The sequence below is a fragment of the Aythya ferina genome, assembly GCF_964211825.1.
Source record: "Aythya ferina genome assembly, chromosome: 2".
NCBI classification, from domain to species: Eukaryota; Metazoa; Chordata; class Aves; order Anseriformes; family Anatidae; genus Aythya; species Aythya ferina.
The window spans coordinates 146046343-146069436 of NC_140297.1; the positions used below are offsets into that span (position 1 = coordinate 146046343).

At 38.2% G+C, this 23094-nt stretch overlaps 1 long non-coding RNA gene across 1 annotated transcript; it reads left to right on the top strand.

Annotated features, from left to right (window-relative positions):
* The first annotated feature begins 10871 nt into the window (after nucleotides 1-10871).
* LOC311432920 lies at nucleotides 10872-12476 on the top strand. The gene is made up of 2 exons (XR_014690426.1): nucleotides 10872-11219; nucleotides 12395-12476. It is a non-coding gene; the product is annotated as an uncharacterized lncRNA (long non-coding RNA).
* The last annotated feature ends 10618 nt before the right edge of the window (nucleotides 12477-23094 follow it).

The following is a 23094-nucleotide window of genomic DNA, read 5'->3' on the forward strand; positions in this document are numbered from 1 at the left end:
CATGAAATTTAAGTGATTTTTGGCAGATATCCCTTTGTAAATGTTAGGGTTTTTTTTTTTTTTGATTTTTTTTTTTTTTTTTTTTTTTTTCCTGCAAAGGGTGTGTAACCCTTAGTGAATCAGCCTTTTAGTGTTTTATTTGGTAACAGACTTAATAGTATGTTGTACAGTGTCTAAAGGCTTAAGATTAAAATGATATGTATCCGGTAAAAGGACTAAGCTAATCCCCACCAGCTGGAATACAGTGCTGAGGGGCCTCCTTTCTGGATGGATTTTACGTTGGAATTAAGACCTCTTCTTAAAACAAATGAACAAAAGTTTGCAGAAGTGAAGACACACAGTAGTACAGCAAAATGAAGTTGCAGCTATAAAGCTACAGGAAAACCTCCTTTTGACTGGCTCCAATCTTCCAGACTAGCTCAGAGAGAGCACCCATCCCTGCTTGCTGCAGTGCCGGGGCAGACAACCCTCTCTCTGCTCCGTGCAGGCATCAGCTTAATAAAAAGCCTTCTTCCCGATTTGGAAGACGTATTACTTTTGGATTCAAATGCTTCCAAAAATATACGAGATGTAGAAAACACTCCTTATTTGCCAGAAACACATTGGAGTTTTGCTTACATTACATTCTTTCCTCGTATATGTTTGAAAAAAAGAAAAAGAAAAAGAAAAAAAAAAAAAAAAAAAAAGACTATAATACACTAAACTAAAAACTTTCATCACAATGATAAGATATAACTTTGGGTAAAGAAACTGGGAGACAGCTCAGTCAATACTGTCTTGAAATCTTCTTTTACACCTCTTTCTGAAGTATAAATATGGACCTCATCCAGTTTTCCCAATCTGAACGACTTTGGCTGGGGGAGGTTGGTATGGAAGTCATTTCCCTTTTAGGTGCAGTAGCTGCTTTCCACAGACTCAACAAAGACATGAAATATCATTAACATCTGATTCTGAAAGGCTGACAACCACTTCTTTGTTTTACACAGCCATCCAGGGAAAGCTGCTGTGTATTACCATATCGCTAGCAAAATTATACCTATTAAGCTCTGATAGGAGCTCTGGAATATTTCTCTCATTTGTTCTGGGATACCGCAATTGAATATGTCTATTGTTTTCACAATAGGCGTTTCATAATTTAGGCAGATATTATATGTAAACATTACTTCAGTTAAGGGTGAGCATTGCTGAGGCAGACTCCTAAGTCTGGCTGACCTATTTGGGACACAGTTTCAAGAATGAGGGTTAAAAAAAAACATGTCAAACAGCCAGAAAGGGGTGAGATAGTTTGTCTGATGGGTGCTGAATCATACCAGATAATAGTCTCCTTTTTCAAACAAGCTGGAAGGATCGGCAGGCCTCAGCAATGCTTCTCTGCTCTGTGATGGAAGGAAGCAAGTTGAAAGTCTTGCCTGGGGGATTTCTCAGCTCCAGAATTCCTTGGAAGAGAAATAGGGAAATGCTACCTTTTAAGTGTGCTTGTTTCTAAAAAAAACAATCAAAGCATTCCTCCAAGTTATTTCAAAAGGTGCAAAAAGCATCTTTGTTTTCCTCTTATTCTCTCTCACAGCCCATTGGGATCATGCTATTAATGTTAAAATGTTCTATCAGAAACTAAACTTCTTGATTATATGCAAGATAGAAGAATTATCACTTACTTTTTTCCTTCCTTCCTTCCTTCCTTCCTTCCTTCCTTCCTTCCTTCCTTCCTTCCTTCCTTCCTTCCTTCCTTCCTTCCTTCCTTCCTTCCTTCCTTCCTTCCTTCCTTCCTTCCTTCCTTCCTTCCTTCTTTCCATGAACTGAAAATTGAGCTTTCAAGTAATGGAGATAACTAATTATTTGCAGAACTGAGCAAGTCAGTGCATACTCTGGTTATTTTTTAAAATACAAGTAGTTAGTGTAAAATAAACCTAATACAATAAATGAAATGTTTCACTTGAATGAAAGCCTTAAATTTATGTGCCCAGACAGAAACAATTTTAATTTCTCTCAGGTTCCGAAATCTCATAACAAGTATAAATAAAAACTTCCTAATTCCTTTGTCAGGAAGGGCAGTTAACCCCTGTTATCACTCCAGTTTTACAGAGAAATGGTCCAAAAGCAAATAAATGATTTGATGAACGTCAAAAAGAGTATTTGTGCCAGATCTGGGAACTGAGTTCTTATCTTCCTTCTAAGCATTTTTTAACCACATCCTTCCTTTCAAAAGTTCTGCAACTTTTTTTCACCCCCAGACCAAACTTTTCTTTGGTGCTTACTATTCCCTATAAGACACCTGAAATCTAAGATGGAAAAATAGAATGCAAAAACTCTGCACATTACACTTTCTGTCATTCACTTTTCTTGAACATGCTAGTAAATTTTTTCAGAGAAACTCACTGAAATGTTGTGTATTGAAGTGTTGCTTGAAGTTATCTTCTACTAGTATCACTCAGTGGCTTGGTCTGTTAAGAATACAAGCAAATATTCTGTATTATTGTGATGCTTTGCTATTTGACATTTTTTCCTGAGTGTTATTTGTAAGGAGAACCATACAAAGAGTGGGGAATACTCTGGTCAAGACTTTGCTGCTAAGACTTCATGTGCTTGCACTGGCAGGTAGCCCAGGAAGAGACATTTGCACCCATACAGCATTGCTTCCCCTCTCCCAGACCCACTGTGTGGGTCTTATCACAGATAAGATAAATTGCATCGGGAAGGCAATGTACCTGCACCACATTTTTTCCCCATGAAGCTGTCCTTCAATTAAGTGGTTTGATTTGGAAGCCCTCTGTCCCAGCACGTCAGGAGAAGACATTTGTTAAAATCATGTTGCCCTCACCTGAAATTCAATTCCAAGATCAAACATGATGTACTTAACGGTATTGGGCATATTTCAATGCAAACTAACCAAGGTTGTATTTTGAAATTTCTGTTAATTTATCTTGATGAACGGTGTTTTGATAGATATGTTTTTGTTTTTCTCAGACATGAAAGAAACAAATGTTAGATGCAAGAAGTGTTTTTCAAACTCTCACTCCATCCCTGGTTTCACTCACCTCACTAAACAGTCCATTTACAATTGCTTTATTAGCCTCCTTGCTGCCATCATATTCCAGAAGCCCTTCCACTTCAGCATCTGTCTTTTCCTGGTGTCAGACAACTGGCTGCAATTGCTGAAAAGTCTCAATAATTGCTACTAATAACTTAGTTACTGTAAAATTCTCAAATAATGCATGCACCCCAAGCAAAGTGTGCATGAATGTAGCACCTTTGGGGTTTTCTACCTGTTCATGGTGGCTTTTAATTTGCTGCATTAAATTAATAGGTAATGAGGTTTTTAATGTTGGGGATTTCCACAGAGAGTTTCTCACTTACACTACAAATTACATTGGGATTTGTGTATGAATATGGTGAATTTGTGCTACCAAAGAGTTTATCCCAAATACAGGTCAAGGTCTCTCAGGATTTTCTCTCTTTTATCTGTGACTTTAAAAGTCTCATGTCAAATTTCTTCATTTTGCACTAGGTTTAAAGCAAAAACTCCCTGAACTCTACACTTTATTTTAAAACCACATTTCACACATCCAAATATGTTGACGACAGACTCTGTTAGGACATCTAACCTTAATTTCATGGATAGTATGAAGCAAAATCTGATCATGGAAATAATAAATGCTTTTGATTATTTTTAGATCCCTTACTTTATTTGACTTAGTAATTTGACCTGTTAATAAGTTTACAAATATGTGTACATATATGTGTGTGTATATATATGTATATATATATATGTCTTTAAATCATTTTTATACTCAATTAAATTATCTCCTCTGAAAAGTCTATCTAAATTCCATTAATGCTTGGCCTATCTCATTAGTTTAGATCCATCTTCCCCATTTGACTCTTTATTTAAGACAGTCTGAAACAGCCCTGGAATTTGAATGTCTTTCTGACATGCTCTTTTATGAAGTCTCTTGGGTGCTTTTGTGCACCCAAGCAGGTGGCACCCAAGCAAAGAACAGTAGGGAGGAAGGCTGGACATGACCAGATGATCAAGACACCTACCAAGGAGTTTGACACCTACATTTTTCTGTGGATATGGAACCAACTTTAAACTAGATAGCAACAGTTTCTTTAAGGTGTAATGCAAACAGCTCACATAAATATTAAGAACACCATTAGACTAAAAGTTTGTATGTGCAAGATTTTCTGGACAAGATCTCTGTTATATTATGCATTGCTTGGTTTCAGGACAGGAATCCCTTCAAGGTAAGAGGTTGGCCTGCTCTGTCACCCCCTGTGCTGGTGATGAAAGGGATGCCAGCAGCTCAGCCATATCTCCATTATTTTTCAGTGGGCCAGAGCTCACTCTTTCATTAGGCTGCAATTAAAGACCAGGTGCATGGCATCATTCTTCCTAGCTAAATATTTTCTCTTCTCCAGCAGGCTGCAATGCAGTGAGTAGGGCAACACACATCCTCAAAAGAGCAAAGAAAAAAGCATAATTTCTTTTGGGTTGGAATACCAGCTGTCCAAAAGCAAAGGTAAAAAGAAAGATGGTGTGAACTGTTCAGCTGACACTGCTATACTGGAAGCACCTTCCTAACATTAGTTGATCTGCAATGAAGCTTTGAGAAGGGCCTGAATCTCTTCACACATGAGTAGGAAAGTCAGTCAGAGCATAAAAGTTTCACGATGTAGTGTAAAGCCTGTGAAAGTGATAGGCAAGAAGGGAAATTGCCACAGAGTTAAAGTTTGACCTCTTTCATCCCTTTGCTAGCAAAATTTAACAATGCTGCCAGAGGAAATGAATCGACAGAACACAATTTATAAACACAAGATATCAGACGAAACTGACATTAAGCATTTACCAAGCTTTCAAAATAGAAGCAGCACTAAACATATCAATACTTAGCAGGAAAATGTGTTTTAGAATTCCTTTTTTTATAAGCTACTCAAGGGAGTAAAATGTTTGGGGTATTTAAGGAGTAAGTTTCAACCTATGTGAATCTGGTAGGGTTTTCTATAGCTCGAATCAGGTAGGAGCAGTATTTCGAAAAGGAAGTTATAACAGAAGGTCCTGTCACATGGATGGAGCATACATTGAGTGTTTATTTTTTCAGATTGAATATCCAGTCCCCAAGGTGAAACGATAATGAATGACATCTTACTGCCTGCCCAGACAGATCTTACATTGCGCTTTTAGATAATATGTGGTAATTCGATATCAGTACTCATAAAATCTTATGTGAAAACCAAAGAAAATGAAACTACTTTGTCCAAGTTAGGTTTCAAGTTAACAAGGTAAATGTTTATTTTTTTTAATTCATGACTTGTATTTTAATTATTTTTGGATATATTTCATTTTATTTATGATGTGTTGGGTTTTCACTTTTATATTTTTGTTTCAATACACTTGGACAACATACCATATAGTTTGATTTCATTTTAAACCCTTAAATTACTCCTTGTGTAGGAGGCAAAAGCCACATAGGCCATGATTTTCAGACCCTATGTAGGGAAACAGTTGTACTTGCACAGACGCTATTACTCTGCTAGACACATGCTGTAGCCTTTCAACTCCTAAAACTAGACATTAATCTTAATATTAACATAGATCAAAAAAGGACTCTGCCCATGAAAATATTTTGAAGAAAAAATAATAGTTTTTCAGATTTTTTTTCATAAGGTTATTTTTCCTTAATTCTGACAAAAAGTCAGTATTTTCATGGAAAGAAAACATGACTGATCAAAAAAAAAAAAAAATTTCCAGGGGAAAAAAAAAAAAAAAAAAAAGCAAACTAATTTTATTTTGTGAAGCATACCATCCAAGCATCCTGCTAGCCATGTTTAGACAACTGAATCAGCCTACCAGGAAATTACCTTACTCTTTAGTCTAGAGATAGGTAGATAGGTTTTGTCACATGAAAGGTATAAGGCCTGGTAGCAAAACAGGAAACGATATTTATTTAAATTATAAAATGTCCACTACTGAGGTGGAACCACTCCAAGCCTCAAACCAGCTTCAAAGGCCCTGAATGACCACATCAATTTCCTACTGGTAAATAAATGGGTTGTATCATTACAACAGTCTGACCACCATCGTAATAAAGGAACTTTATCTCTAAAGAAATGCAGAAATTCCTAAATTTGTCTAAGACATTAATAACTGGAAATCCATGGGCAGGTGGAGGTATACTGCTAGCTGTTGTTGGTAGGTAAATCTGTAAATAATATGAAAAAGGCAAATGATTTCAACAGAATCTCCATCTGTAATTAAACTCTAAGGCATATCAATGTCACGCAATATTATTTTGGAACAGAAAATTACCATCTGTAACACTGAGCATATTGGGCTACCTAGAAAAATTAAAAGTTTTTCAAAAGTACAAGCCTTAGTGATTCATAGCTAAGTCTTCAAACAGTTAGCTAATTAATACCCAGAATTACTTAGACAGGGGAAGTAACAAGGTAATTTTAACATGACTTTTGAAGATGCAGTGTCCAGAATATGAGTTCACACAAAAAGAAGGTGTGGTTTCCAAACAATGAAGGTAATCAAATTGTTAATCAGCTTATTATATGGAGAACTTTATATTTTTAAAATGTAATTATGTATATTTTTCTAAAACAAACTCGCTGATTTATTTTCAGGTTAGTTGACTGCATTGCTCTTCTCTAGTTTTGGGGATACCTGTATTTCCCTTTCAGTCATGGGTCATAGTAAGAAAGTTCTCCTTTCTGAATATCTGTTTCTTTACATTTTACATCTTCTCTCCTTTTGCAGAGAGGGAGGGAAAAGAATTCAAATTGTACTGAATCCAAATAATAGTATGTACAATCTATATATAGCACCAAACAAAGACTATGCATTCATGGATGATAAAAGAAGCAGAAGATGAAACCCCCAGCTTATTATAATGTTGTCTCACATAATATTAGTAATACTTGGCACTTGCTTCATGTTCAAAGCAATTCAGAAACATTAAGTAATTAACCTACATACAACTTAATGCCTTCTGCTAAGATTGCTGTACACAAGCAAGTAACTAAAAGGAACTAAAACCAGATTTAATCTCAGAACACGAGTAACAGACTAATCTTTCTTTTCATTTCTCATCTAGAGGTTTGCTAATCATATTGTAAAATTTTTTCAGAAGACGAGGCCATAACTTCTGATTCTTACTCACTCAGGAGTGATGCTGAACTCATGGGTAGACATATGAATCCTGACTACTCATGATTGAGAGCTGGAAGACTGGACAGACTGTATTAAGTATTGTATATAGCACTTACCCTCTAAAATTCAGTTATCCACTAGCAGCTGTTGAACAGCACAAAAATCACAGAATCACAGAATCACAGAATTTTCTAGGTTGGAAGAGACCTCAAGGTCATCGAGTCCAACCTCCAACCTAACGCTAACAGCCCTCCACTAAACCATATCCCTAAGCTGTACATCTAAGCGTCTTTTGAAGACTTCCAGGGATGGTGACTCCACCACTTCCCTGGGCAGGGGAATGTTGTAATATACAGTATAAATGAAGAACACAACACCATATAAAGGCAGTTTTACTATTTAAGGAAGCACAAAGGATGAAGGCTTTCTCAATGCAAAAGACCCATTGTTCTAAGCAAAAATCAGAACTTCATAGTAACACAGACCTAGTTTGGGGTCGCAGGTTTTTGGCTTTGAATTTCTTATTTTTATTTTTTTTTTCTTTTTTTCCCTCCACTGTGTAATTTTCTGAATTAAACACAGTCCCTGACTCCATGGTGAAAAGACATTCTTCTGATCCCTCTGCCTGGCAAAGAATTTGCTCTTTCTTCCATATCTCAAAATGTTTTTCCTGCTGTTCACACCTCACCTTCCATTGGGAAGATGGGCAATGACCTGAAAAGTGTGCTGAAAGAGAGTCAGTGATCCATTTAGCTCAGAAGCAGATCACAACAACAACTAACTGTAGAAAGCAAGCAGCCACAGCAGCAGCACAGAGCTCTGGTCCTGCCTCTTCACACAGACCTCGAAAGTCAAAAAAAGCTGCATTAGTTTCTTCCCCTCCATAAACCCCTGAACTGTGGGTATTTCTTACCCTCAAAGTAAACACATAACTATTTCACTAATCAAAAAATCTTTTGAATGTTACTGTCTCCAGCTTCTCACCTTGGGGTCTCCACATGTGCCATGGTTTTATGAGTTATTTGGAGAATATCAGGCTGATACAGACTGAGATATGGCAGATCAATGCTTATGGGCTTATAAGAGAGAAGACAAAGATGGAGCTGGACCAGCCAGAAAGCAGTGAGGTCAAGTGCTTCAGTTCAGGATAGTTTAAAAATTAAAAATAAAAATAAAAATAAAAATAAAAATAAAAATAAAAATAAAATAAAAATTTAAAAAGTATGAAATCATCTGGGGAAAAACAAGCAAAAACAATGGGTAAAGGTGGCAGAAGGAGTAAGGCAAAGAAGAGGAATTATATGCAAGTCTTGGAAAGAAAATTACCTTCTATATATTTTGATGAGCAAGTGTCAGAATGAGGGAGCATAGCGACAAGTGCAAGTGAGGCGGAGATACTAAAGATCACTTGAAGCAACATCAAGACAGCCATGGACTAAGAGCAGCATGCTAGTGGAGCACCAAGTACTCCTTACACACCGCCACTGTGCTCCAGATGGCCAGGCTGTACCAGAGACCTGCCAACAAAATCACTGTGAAGAGCTGCAAGGGCAAAGTCAGCCCCACTGCTGGAAGGGGTTGGGCAGATCCTGGAGGTGAAGGACGGACCATCATCTCCTTTCCTCCTCCCTGGCGCCTCCAGCACTATTTCTCTCTCTGCACTCACACTTTCCATGGAGCAGGGGTGGGGGGCAATGAGAAGGAGAAGAGGAGGTGACGGGTGTTCGTGCTGCTTCTCCAGCACAGCAGCTGGGCTGGCGGCAGGGTCTCCAGCAGCAGCAGGGAGCCATGAGGAGCCGGGCTGCTTGCACGTCCATCAGTGCAGCGCTGCGCTCGTGGTGCAGGGAGGGGAATATTGGATATCGTTTTGGTCGGGGCTGAATCTATAATTGAGAAGATGAGAGTTCATTACAGATTTTGGCCTTGGAATGCTTGTCTTGGCAGGAGGCTTGGTGGAGTGTTAAAATCATTACTGAGTGGCCTAAATCTAAACAAACACCCACCTTTTCCATTTATTACCAGGATGAAATGACTTGCCTTGTAGAACTGAAATACCTATAGTTGTCAGCTTCTCATTTCCCAGTGGTGCGTGAAATTCCCTCTCTTATGCCTGGCTTTCCCTCTGCTCTAGCTTTCCCTTATGTTATTCTACTGACAAGAATTATGTATTAAATTACAAGTTATCTGTCGTAGAATGAGAATTTCACTTCACACCAGACAGAGGTCTGTTGTACAGTGCTAAGAGTTCCTGTTTCTCTACTACAGTGTAGTAGAACAAGAAAAAAAGATAAAAAAGATAAAAAAAAAAAAAAAAAAAAAAAAAAAGTAGGATGATTCTAACATTATGGTAGATGAAAATTTAGACACATACAACAAGAGTCATTTTTCATTGTTATGAATACACAGCTGGACAGAAACAGGCAATGTTCATACAGCTGTGTTTTTGTCACTGCAAGTAAACACATTGATGGGATCATACGTGTGGAGAAACCACTGTATGTATTTATGTATTTTAAAGTTTTGTCCCCCCCCTTTTTTTCCTTGAAGCCTGTGTGTACTTCTCCCACCCCAATAAATGTTTCAGGAACTGTGACCCATTTTGCAATTCACTCGTACCGTGTAGTTATTAGTATGCAGAAACCACAGCACACTGCTTAAAAGAACAACTTTTTATTATTACAAAAGAGATAAAAATGATGTATTATATATTATATTCCATCACTGAAGATCATAACACATGAAATATCCCTCTGTCTCTGCCTGCCTTTCTAAAGATAGACTGAACGAGTCGGAAATAGAACTACTGAATGAGGGACTTTCCCCCTGATTTTATTTGTACGTGCAGAAAATACACGTGAAGAAACGCGTAAAGCAAATCACTCAAAAAAAAAAAAAAAAGTGATTGGAAACAAATTTAAATGAGTAGTGTTTAAATAATTAACACCTGCCAAAGTAGGAACAGAGGCCTTATTGCTGATATTAAATCATATCCTTTAACGTCTGAAACAGATGACAGTAAGTAATTCCAAAACAGTCAAGACAGGAAACCAACTTTTAGTTCTTGGAAAGTTGAATTAGTTTCAATAAAGTTGATAAAAAGCCTATTTTGATTTTGTTAATTCTACTATGGAAATCTGGTTTTACATTAAACTTTTTTTTTTTTTCTTATTTAATATACTGTAACTGAGCATTTTTGAATCATGATTTAAAGTATATTTATAATTCAGTAAACTAATGATGTATGTTCCACCTGGTTGCTGCAGAGCCCTGTAAGTAAAAACTGTGGGTAGTATCTCGTTACGAAGAACAAATATTGGACTTGCCAAGTTTCCAGTCATGTGGAGGAATGGTTAAGTGAAATAGGACATGTTGATGTTGGGCAGTTAGGAGGCAATGGGCTAGTAAAGTACCGTACTCAACTCACATGAGTCTGGCACGTACGCAGCTGGCTGAGAGCCAATCAGGATCAAGGACACGATGCCCTTGAGCGATTGGGAAAGTCCCTAAGGCGGGACGGTGGCTAAAAGAAGGAGGAACAAACTGAAAAGAGCGGGAAATGTTAGCCAATGCTGAGCTTAGTTTTTGCAATATGTATGAGTTGATTATGTTCGAACTAGATAAAAGGCGACTGAGCTATCCATTAAAGTTGAAGTTCATTGTTCACTTATACTGAGCGTCTGTGTCTTCCTCCCGTCGCCAACAAATGGGCGCCCGAGCAGGGACAGTTCTGAACGGGATTTGGACACTGCTGGCAGTGATCCTGGGCCACGTGTTCGACGGAATAAGGGAGGATCCGGTCCTGCAACGCAGCCTAGGAGGTGGAAGGGACAAGAATCCCCGCACCCGCGTCGGGAAGGTGAAAGGGACGTGGAGTCCCCGCACCCGGGAGAGGATCCCGCCGGTCACGCGTCGCTGAGGTCTGAAAGGTGAAAGGGACAGGAGTCCCCGCACCCGCAGCTCGGAAGGTGGAAGGGAGTCCCCGCACTCGGGATGAGCCTATAAAGGGTCCCGCCGGAAAAGCGCCACCGAGGTCTTTGGAAAGGCTGCAACTGTATATATAAAGGTATGAAAGACAAGCGGCGTATAATTTGCTCAGATGCTTTTTAGAAAAGCAGAGTATTTTAGATATAGATTGTAGAAAAAGATTTGCCAGGGTTATTAGCATATGCAGTAGCGCAGGGTTGTTTTACAAATCCTGATACAGTTTTTTGAACAAACAGAGTGGTGTAAATTCGGAGATAAATTGTTTGATGATGTTATTAATGATATTAAGTCTGCTAAAAAATTTATTGAAGCCTTGGAGAACAGTCACCAGCGCTTTAGCTACACATCAGGCTGAGCAGAGAGTCGCTGCTGCCGCTACAGAGCGACTGGGATTGCCGGGAAGTGCTGGAGCTGGGCATTGCCCACTGCCGCCTTCGGAGAGAATGATAACGCTGCCTTGGGGCTACGGGGCAGTGGGAGCCTCCCCACCCCCCTCAGTCACCGCCACGAGCAGCGCTGCGCTTGGAGCTCACCGTGTGGCGAGTCGGCACAGAGCAGAGGGACGGACATCAGGACCCTGCAGCCTGTCTGACGGAACCATGGAAGCAGCGGCGGCTGTGCTGCTTCTCTCTGGCATGGTTTTGATCTGTGGAGACCGTGCATGGCAAGGAGTACCAGCCAATGCTTTTGGAGGACCGTGTTACCTAGGGCGACTCACACTTTTCGCTCCAGATTTACACTCGTGGCAGAACTCGACAAGGAGCAGAAGAATTAAACGAGAACTAAAAACTTTGGGTTCTGACTGTAATGATGATGTAGAATTGTGGGGTCCAGCAGAAAGATTCTTTGTTTCTTTGGTGCCTGGTGTGGGAACTGCACACGCTTTGACTAACATTAATAAGCTTGCTTGTAGGGCTGTTAAACAATCAAATGTAACAACACAAGTTCTTTCTGAAATGTCACAAGATATGGAGAGTCTAAGACATGCTGTATTGCAAAATAGGGTCGCTATTGATTTCTTGTTGCTGGCTCAGGGACATGGGTGTGAAGATGTAGAAGGAATGTGCTGCTTTTATCTTTCTGACCATGGTTAGTCAATTCACGACCAGTTGAAACGGTTAAGGGATCATACACAAAAAATTGTAGTACAAGATAGTTGGTTTGAAGGTTGGCTTAAATCTGTTTTTGGGAACATGGGTGGATGGGTTTTCTTAGTTAAAGAGGGACTTAGCTTTCTACTTATATCGATTATAGTTGCTGCACGTATAATCCTTAACTGCCTAACTAAGAAACTAGAGCAACTCACAGAGAAGGTATTTGTAGCGCAAAATAAAAACGGGGGAATTGTGGAGGAATGGTTAAGTGAAATAGGACATGTTGATGTTGGGCAGTTAGGAGGCAATGGGCTAGTAAAGTACCGTACTCAACTCACATGAGTCTGGCACGTACGCAGCTGGCTGAGAGCCAATCAGGATCAAGGACACGATGCCCTTGAGCGATTGGGAAAGTCCCTAAGGCGGGACGGTGGCTAAAAGAAGGAGGAACAAACTGAAAAGAGCGGGAAATGTTAGCCAATGCTGAGCTTAGTTTTTGCAATATGTATGAGTTGATTATGTTCGAACTAGATAAAAGGCGACTGAGCTATCCATTAAAGTTGAAGTTCATTGTTCACTTATACTGAGCGTCTGTGTCTTCCTCCCGTCGCCAACACAGTCAGTAAATATAACTTACAATAGCTATGCCAGATAGGCAAATAAGGATGTTCCTTAACAGAAACAAAGAAGAGATACTGTGTAGTCCTCCGGTTCTAAAATTCAACTTCAGTAAAAGCACTCATTGCATAAATTGACAATTTTACCAGATTGAAGGCTGTGGCGTAACAGTTTGGAGGAATGCCTAGATTTTATGTTGTGTTTTTTTTTTTTTTTTTTTTTCTTCTGAAAGACTAAGTTAGAGAGTTAGAGAATGTGCGTGCACTAAAATAACATGTATGTTGAAACCCATAAGAGTAAAAGCAAAGCTATTCTGGCTGTCACCTTACTCTTAATTTACCTTTCTTTCTCTTGGTACTTTGCAAAATTTGTGCTGCATGGTTAGATCACAAGTTGCTTGTATTTGCTTGTATTTGAAGAGTCCCATCAAGTTTACTTTATATCTGTCCATCTTAGATATTATTCTTCAACATCTGAACTTCCTACAGTCATTAATGAATGTTATCAACACAGCACCACTTTGAGGTGGTCCTGGGCATGCAGCAGACTGAGCCCAGGAGATCTGGATGACCACCCAACCCTCTAAGGTGTAAAGAATTGTCAAGACCTTCACTATGGCAGATCTTTGTTGTAAGTACAACAGATTGATGTCTAGAAGAGAAAACTTTCTGGGGACAGAAATGGTGGATTCATTCCAGCAAGAAACTAAAGACCTTTACAAATCTCATGTCATTTTTTGAAGACATGCCTCGGTTCTTCACCCCGTATTCTCTAATGTAAATCTAAAGACATGTCTATTTGAAACAAAACACATCTTAAAAACTCAACTAAACTCAAGCAACCATGCCATTTCAAAATATACTGGGTGCTCAGAGAAAAAGCTGCTTTACTTCATAGATCAGCCTGAGCAGACCTGTCAGTGCTGATAGCAATAGCAAGATCCAAATCAACCAGGCCAATTGGAAACTCAGGCAAATGACAAGCTCAACCCCCCCCTTCATCTCCACCCCCCCATCCCAGACTGTGTGTACATGCTTCTCCTGTAAGAAAAGGATGAAAGAACCAAGATCATTTGAAAGATGCATAGTCATGTAGTTTAAAGTAGGTTTGGCAGACATTCAGTTCCAGTAGCAATGGCTGTGGTATAAAAGTTAATATAAAAGAGTACTTTACAGATGAGGTAACTAAGTTACAGACAGATCAAGTTGTCACTTGTTCCTGTAGGGTTTGAGCCTACCACCTCCATTAAAACATCCTTTTTCTGTACACCTCACTTCCAAAGCACAACAAAGGATGTTCGAGTGGTGACAGCAATATTCAGTAAGAGCTACAGAGGAGGGTACAGCAGGGAGGAGAGGGAATATTTTACCCCTTTGGTGGCCACAGCTGGAATAAGCCCAAAATACTGAATGCACTGATATCAGACAGCCTCTATTTGATAGATATTACAGTGATCAGAATGGAGGCCTTTCTTCCTCTTTGCAAACACCTGTATGAGCTTCGTCTGTAAAGAACTGTCTTGACTTCTTATATTCTCCCCCTCAGTCTTCCCCTTACTCTAATAACTTATTTTAACAGCAGAGAAAGGGAGAGGAAAGCCTCAAAACTCTTTCTTTTGTATTTGAAGCAAATAGACACAGAAATAAGAGGTTTTGAGGTGGAAGGAATAAAAGTGTGCTTATTGCTTTTGCTTTTTCCCGACAGTAGATAAGTGGATGCTGCATTTAGCTAATTTCTGCCTAGAAACCTTTCTTTGGTAGAGTATAGACATGTTTTACAGAACAAATATCAAGTACTTTCAGAGACAAATTTAAAAGTAGATATCTCAAAAGTTATATCTACTTCTCTAGTTATGGCAGGGTCTTTTCTATATTAGAAATTAAGAATTGGTAAAATCAACCAAGTCCACTCATTAATTTACGTATCTCACTTCATTATTTTATTTTATTTTATTTTATTTTATTTTATTTTATTTTATTTTATTTTATTTTATTTTATTTATTTAATTAAGAAATTACTTCCCAACTGTAGTCATAAAAATATTTTTGAACCAAAATTAACATCTTGAAGCCAGAATTATATATTTTTATAGATATATATTCAGTTAAAATGCAAGAAGAGGCTTTCCGGGTTGCCTGAACAGTCTCATACTGGCTTGACCCCAGGACTAGCTGCTCATTGTACCTCAAAAGAAGCAAGAGCCCTTCAGCAAGGAAGCAGGAACCATGCTGTTGCATTGTACCCAGGCAGGAAGATGCATGTGTTCCCCACAGCTATTTCAAGGTACAACCTTAACAGAGCTGCAATGTGGTATGGTTTTAAGACTTCCTCCCTTTTTAAAGATAACTGAGAAGCAAGGATGCTTAAATTGCCCAATATATTCAAAGTCTATGTGTAATGCTGTTAGAAAATATACTATAATCCTGCCAGCAATGTTCTTTCAACAAATCCACTTTTAATGGAATACATGGATTAAAAATTAAGTCTGTAAATTAACCTAGGAGCTCAATGCGAGTAGGTTATTGCTGAAGAAGAGCACCACATTTAACAGTATTTGTACAAAGAGGAACTGACAAGGCTTTGCCAGCTCATATAATATTATTATAATCAGTTATGAGCTAATGACAAGGTTAGAAATGAGACACTTGAAATGGTACTTCCCAACTTTCTTTGGTCAGGCACAGTTTCGCATGCTCATCTCTATCTCCTAAATGGCTGCATCCCCCAGTAAAAAAAGGTTTTTAACTCCTCTTCACATTTTCTATGCAATTCACCACTACCGTTACATGCACTATGTCTCTCTGTTTCTCTTTTCTAGACACTCGAAGTCAAAAATGTCAGCCTACCAATGAAATGCCATTGACTTCCTTAGAGATTTATAGATTTGTACTTTTTTTTTTTTCCTGATTGTTGTTGTTGTTACATTTTTGGTTTTGTTTAAGAAAATATATATTTTCCACCCCAGTACAGATCCTTCAGCTAAGCAAGTCAACAGAACAGAGTCCTAAAGTGTGTTCATTAAGCCTATCATAAATGCAAGGGTAGGTGCAGTGGCTTAGTCCGTATTTACAAGGCTATGCTCCCCCTATACTTACGTGCAAACTGGATGATTCACTGTGTTACTCACCAATCATAGTTTGTTGATCTGTGCTTTGACAATGCCTTGCATGATTACAAGCATTCAGTTAGAGAACAACATTGCATGATGTGGTGGCCCATTTAACACCAAAAATAATGGGCAGTTAATATCCTAAATTAAAATCATTTAAAGCCACAAGCTGTACACTGATCACCACATGCTTCATTGCATACTGCATCAATAGAAGCAGTTAATTCAGATCAGCATATGCAGACTTTAAGAACAGAGAAAACTAAATACATCATGGAGGTATTGGACTAGTTTTAGAAGTTTTCTTGCCTCAAATACATTCAACTTCCCTGTAAAATTATTGCATAGAGCTCCTCTCACTTTTTTAATCCAAGAAGCCTGTGACTTTTCTGAAGAATATTCAATGGTTGGAAAAGACAAAATGGCATACAAAACCAATTAAAAATTATACAAAGCTCTAATTGCTTGCTCGCTATCCATACAGATATTTCACAAATTACCTTTATATGGATTACTGTGACCCCAGAACCACAAGCTTAGAAAAATTCAAATTTTTCTAAGATAGATTATGCTTAAAGTAAAACGAAAGCCCTACCTTGTCCCCAGAATACTGTCTGCTCTGTCATAACATTTTACAGTCCCTTTTCCCTTTGTAGGGGAAAAAAAAATGGCATAAGGCATGCTGCCCACTAACAAGCTATAATGTCAGTGAATCTTCAGCCTTAGTTTCTTTGTCCCTGTGGCTGCAAAATGAGAGCTATTAGCAAAGAGCTGACACTGGGAGAGTAGTACTTCCCAATGAACCCTGGAGGTCAAAGACAGGCAATGCTATTCGTATCGAGGTAAAAATGTTTAATGTGGTACCTTATTTAGCAAATGATACGTTCTGGGAGCACACACAAGATACTGTGTTTTAGTTCTGTGAAGAATATAGACTTCAGCATCATTAACTAATCTGATTTATAATGAAAATTAATTATTATGGTCATTAGACTAAATGGCTTCTGTCATCTGCAAAGACATAATTGGTACAGAAAATTGTTTCATAGCTAAGGAACAATCAATCAACCCAGGCTGAACATGCACATGTATTTTTTCCTCTCTGTTCTCTCCCACAATTAAAGCCCAAACACCGAGTGGGGGACTGGTTTGCAAGACAGCTCCTCCCACAGCGTGTAATGTGCCAAGGCAGATGCATTCCAGGATAAATGGGAAGCTCAAAATATGGGGCAGGAAGAAAGAGATGGGGATTACTGACGTATTGTTGAAATCATGTCGCATGCTCCCACAGTTGGTACTACCTCAGTCCATGCTAGCAAGGCAGTAACAACCTCAGTAGTTTTCTCTGTAAATCTGCATTGTGTATGTACAGCATAAAGATTGAATTTATCTCTTTATTTCCAACTTTGTTAACATTTCATGGAAGGATAACAAATAGTACAGAGCTCAAATGAAAAGAAATGTATTTCTCCTTCCATTTCTCCCATTAAAATAAAAAAACTTGAAAGAAGATTTTTTTGGTTGTTGTTTTGTTTTGTTTTTGTCTTCCAATACACAGTAGTCTCTCAGAAGTATGAAATTAACATTGTTAGTTAATTTGAATTCCCTCTGCTCTTTTGTTGGTTGCCCCTGATTCAGAATGCATCATAAATAAAGGTAGGTACTTTCCAAATTACATCTGACATTAGACCAAAGCTTGAACAAATAATTTGAAAAACTTATGATTAGCCATTCTTTCAATTAAAGTCTTCCAAAGAAGGATTTAACATCTTTATTCAGAAAAGTTTGCTTTAAAAAATGCCCCTTCCACATTTCCAATACTGTAAAAAGCAGAGACATACAAAATCAGCTGGGAGGAAGCTAAAGGATCCTAGGCAATTTGGAAATGGTACGAGTACTCTTTCTATGCTTTGTATCGGAACTACTTTAAAACTTGTCTACCTAAAAATCTGATTTGAGTTTTACAAAATCTAAAACCACTGTTATTTTTTTAGAGAGAGTTTAGCAAAAGGTGGTAAAAGTATCAAAGTAGATATACGTGTTACATTATTTGTTTTTTTCTTAATAAAATAAGCAAAATCAATTAAATTTTGTATTGATATAATCCATTCTTAGAACTCTTAAAGATACGTACCAAGGGCTTCACAACAATATTGATGTGTTGGTTTGAAAATAGTTAAATTGATGCAATTCTTTGTGTGTTGAATGGTTTTAGAAATAGAGAATGTTGTGAGGTTGCTCTGTGGGATAAGAGATTGCTTGTCTTAATCTGCTCCATTCCACAATCTGTTCTTTAAACCCATTCCAGATGATCTGGAATATTCAGAACCATAAATGTATTGAGTCTGGAAATTTGGAAAGAGAAAGTATTGAAAACAGAAGATCTGATTTCCTTGAGGAAGAATACAAGAACATCTGAGCTCTCGCCAAAGGGCCTGTTCTGGGTTCTGTATTCAGCTTCCAGGAGGTCATTTGATATAAAAGCTGTTCTTTCCATCAGAAGATATGCTATTGTTCTTTGTATACTCTCATACCAAAATGAACAATTAGCATTTTAAGGAAGGGATTGGCTCCACAGGACATTGTAGCATAGTCACAGCATTTTCATATCTATGTGGATCTAGTTTCACTTTGTCAATTAAGATAACTGAACCTAAATCCATCAAAGATGTTTATTTTTGAACACTGGGTCATATTTACAAAATTACAGCAGCATTAATAAAATGTTGAATGTGAATAACTCCTTGAGAGAACTGCAGAAACACTTCAAGGAGACACAGGCATTAGTTATTGTTTTTGCTTTCCCAATGGGAAACAAATTTTCAGAGAAGTAAGGCTAACTGTTTATGAGTACATACTGGGGGACATGAACAAGACCACAGGGAGCAACTATAAAATATCCAAACCTGTTTTATACCAGTGTCATGCCCTGAAAATTAATCTTTGCATCTTCTCTAAGACCACAAAATGGCATTTCATTACGCAGCTGGAAAGTCATGAACCAGCACAGACAGAAAAGTGAGTCACCTACCAGAGGGTTCCTCAGTGGCCAGAGCTGGAAGTTGAAGTGGCAGACACTAACTTCCCAACTCACCTTCTTCTTCTGAGCTTATAAAAACAATTTCTTTATCCAATGTAATCAAATTCCTAACTGGTATTAGTATATGTTAAAATATGTAATGTTAGGTGGTTCAATGTTGTCTCAACTGCTTAAACTGCTTATAGACTATAGATTTATGGAAACCTAGCTGCCAGCATTATGGTTATGGTTCATCCAATCATGAGCAATCTGGTTTTTATGTTTTGTTTTTTTTTGTTTTGTTTTGTTTGTTTGTTTTTTCCAGTGGAGCAATGAGGTTTTGATTTAAAAATCTTTGTGATCTTTAGAAAATCCCATGTTTGGCACTAGGTGATGTCAGGTTTTCAGTGAAATGCAATGTTAGTGAGTGATTGGCAACTGTGCCTTGTAAGTTAATGCCAGTCGGGGGGGGGGAGGGGGGAGATAAATAAATAAATAAGAAGATAAAGAGTTCCAGATTGTTTACAAGGAAAAAGAATTTGTATGTTTTGGGCTACTTTGGCCTGTGGATGTCAAAATATGTTCCATTACCACCAGGTCCTTCACTTGACTGATATGTTTTGCAGCTTAGACTGTAAATTATCACTTAGACCCAATAATATTGAAGGGATGGGTAGGTGGCCAAGACAAATGCACCATGTGGCAGGGGACAAGGTTGACTATTTGAAGAATGATGGCAGAAAAGCAGCTGTCATCCAATCCAGTGCACAGTTCGTGCTGTGCTCAAGAACACTGAAGAAAGGAAATATATTGAGAAAGAAACATTTGCATATTTTCTACCTTTTCCAGACTGCAGCATTCTTAGGTGCATAGATTCTCCAGACCTGTCGTGTTTTCCACTCCTTATGCTGCTTTTATGGATTTATGTATCCAATAAAAAACATGAATGTGTAGGTATATAAACATGTAGAATAGCTTATAACAATTTCCAAACTGTACACACTAAGAAAATAAGAAATAAAAGCAGTAAGATAATTATTCTAATAGTATGATGAATGTGCCCTTACAATGTTGTTGCCTACAACTAACCATAGCTGAACAATGAAAACACAGTGGAAGATGGACTGAAACTTAGTATTTTCCTGACACAGGTGCATCTACTCCTTTTTTGTGCCAGCAATATTTCTAGGAGGGATTCTGAATTGCAATTAGAAAATACAAAAGGCTGCAACCCTGCAGATGAATGTGACAAATTTCAGATACATTTGAATTGAGAAGAAAAAAGCAGATGCACAAAACTTTCATTAGGCTTACAGAGTGAATCACATATCAAAAACGATATTTCTGTTGTAAAAGGAGAGGCAGGATCCTATGGTTTCCATTCGGTCTCACCAGGAATGTACATTTTTAACACAACTTCTATTTATGTCTCATCTACAGAATGGCTCAAAATTCTGTGTTCATTTATTTACCCTTTTGCAGATCCAGTGAAGGCAATCAGAAGAACTACATTTGAAGGAAGGAAGCAGAGCTCTGGGAAATGAATTAATCTGGATGTCAGAAAATTTTCCGCTGCTGTCAATGCACAGAATAGACTCAGTTTAAATTGGGGTGGATGAGCTGTCATAGCTGGAATTTGGGGAGCAACCCCCTTCTATTTGTCAGCTGAGCAAATCTACTGAAATCCTGGAGAGGCAATAAACTTCAAATCTTGCAAATTCAGTTCTACAGAATAAAATTCAGCATCCACCAGCTTTAAAGCCCTAGATAGGTATTGCCTCTGCTTGCCAATTTCAGAGTGGAACCACACTTTAAATATTTTGCAGACTGCAGTTAAGTGTTGTAGTATGTTAAACTTTCCAGTCTTACATATTTCAATCGATTCTTTGTTCTCCTCTTTCAGAACAGGTTAATGAAGCTAAAGGGAAGGAGGGAAGGATTGGTCGTTCAATCAAACTGCAACATATGGAAAATCCAACACTTCAGTGAATTCTAGGAGTAAGCTAATACACTTATTCTGGTGAGACTGGTGTTAATTGTTATTTATTCTCCTGTTCCTTTCTTAATTCAAGGATTTGTAAGCACATTACAAACATGAATTAAGTGTCACATCAGTTCCCTGAAGAAGAGACTGCCTTTTTTTTTTTTTTTCCAGACAGAGCAACTAAGGCAGATAGAGGTTAAATGACTTACCCAAGATCACAGTAGAGTCAGAGCTAGACTCTATGTCCCTGGCATCCCAGTCCCATCCATGAAATCTTGATCCCACACTCCCTCCTTTTGCAAAAGGGAGAAAAGGGAGGAAGGTTATTGTAACTTAATCCTGCTACATTTCAGGATCCTTATGTTGGAGAGTCTCAGTTGATGTGCACACAAACAGAGAGGAAATCAAAATACTTCCCTTTTCAGTTCAGCTTTACAAAGTTTCCCAGTTCCACACATACATAAAAAGTGCATTTTGAGCAGAAGCACTTAAAGGGATAACATAAAAGTCAGGAAGCAAAAAACAGAACCTCAAAGTCACAGTAATTAGCTCCATATGTCTAGCTGATAATTAGTCTTGTCTTTTTCCTTTTTTTAATAACAAAAATGAAGACACCAGAGTGGATGCTACTTGATTAAATAAGCTATGTAATTGTTGTGGCAACATAATCACAAAGTCAGGACACATCTCTTAACTGAGACCACACATACACACATGCTACATGCAGATTTTCCTTATTGTGCTATTCCCCAATTTCTGCAGCTCCTGTACACAAAGAAGAGAAGTATATAACTTTGGTCCAAGAGTTCATCAGAAGAGAAAATTACTTGTAAATGTCAAGGATGGCTGATAAGAAGGGAGCAGGCAGGCACAGAGGAGAAAACTGTTTTCTGCATGCATTTACAAGCTAGTTTGTCCAAAGAATGATCAGCAGGTCACAATTTGGCACAGCAGTTTCCTTTTAACTAGCAGTCACTCCCAAATATGCAAAACAAGAGTTTAAGAGCTGCAGGAGCTCAGCACTGCCAGAGGAAGCTCTGCAACATTCTCTCCAAGAAAGTAAAATTAATCATTCTCACGTACATGTATATACCTTCAAGATCACCAATGTCAGTGTCTGAAAAGGTTAAAAAATAAAATTAAAAAATAATAATAATAATAATAACAACAGTCTAGGAAATGACTGTAAAATATATCAAAAAGTACCTACTGTAGTAAGCAGTCTTACACATTGCCTCTAATTTGAAGGACTCCTTTTGTAAATAAAACTATCCTCATTATCCCAGCTCTGCCACTGCTGTCTAATCCCACACTTTTACCTCCACATTTACCTGCACAATTTTTCACCCTACACACTGCTCACACACTCCATAATACAGCAGTTAATTTAGGTTCAGCTGTAAATAATGCATGCTCATGCCTGCCATGTAAATCCTCTTAAGTTAGAAGTTATTTCCAGTCATAAAATCATAGAAATTAGAGGCAGAAAAGACCTATTAGGTCATTTAGACCAAAATCCCAGGCCAATGCAGGATTGCTCCCTCCAGTACCCTTTCTACTGCTTTGTCCAGTCTAGTTTTAAATCTCTCTGGGGACCTCTTTAAATGTCTCCAAAGCAGTGTTTCTACTACTTCCATAAGAAGGATTTTCCACAGGCTGAGAACTACGTTTGACGAGTGAGTCATGCTTGCTTCAAAGACTTGGTCCTGGTAAAGCTCTATGGCTTTGGCCTTTTAATGCCTGATTAGCATTGTCTACAGCATGTCAGCCGAAGTCTTTAAGAAACAGAGGTGCATGAAGAGTCCGCTGTTATTGCTATAGTTCTGTAAAATTAATTAGGAGTAATTTAGTGCTGGCAGGCTGGTAACCTTTGCAGCAATTGCATTGCTTTGGGATGTCACAAGACCACACATGTTTCGTCCTGCAGCCTCTGCCAAATGTATTTTTACCCATATAGCTTCTACCTGCTACAGAAGAAGCATACCATGGATGAGAGGAATCTGTGATATGTGCACAGTGCCACAAGGGAAAAGACCTGACAAGGGATGGAGAGAAGGATGATGGTCTGGGCACTGACTGTTTGGGGCTGGAAATTTTAGGAGGAACAGAGTAATAAGATTTCACAAGAAG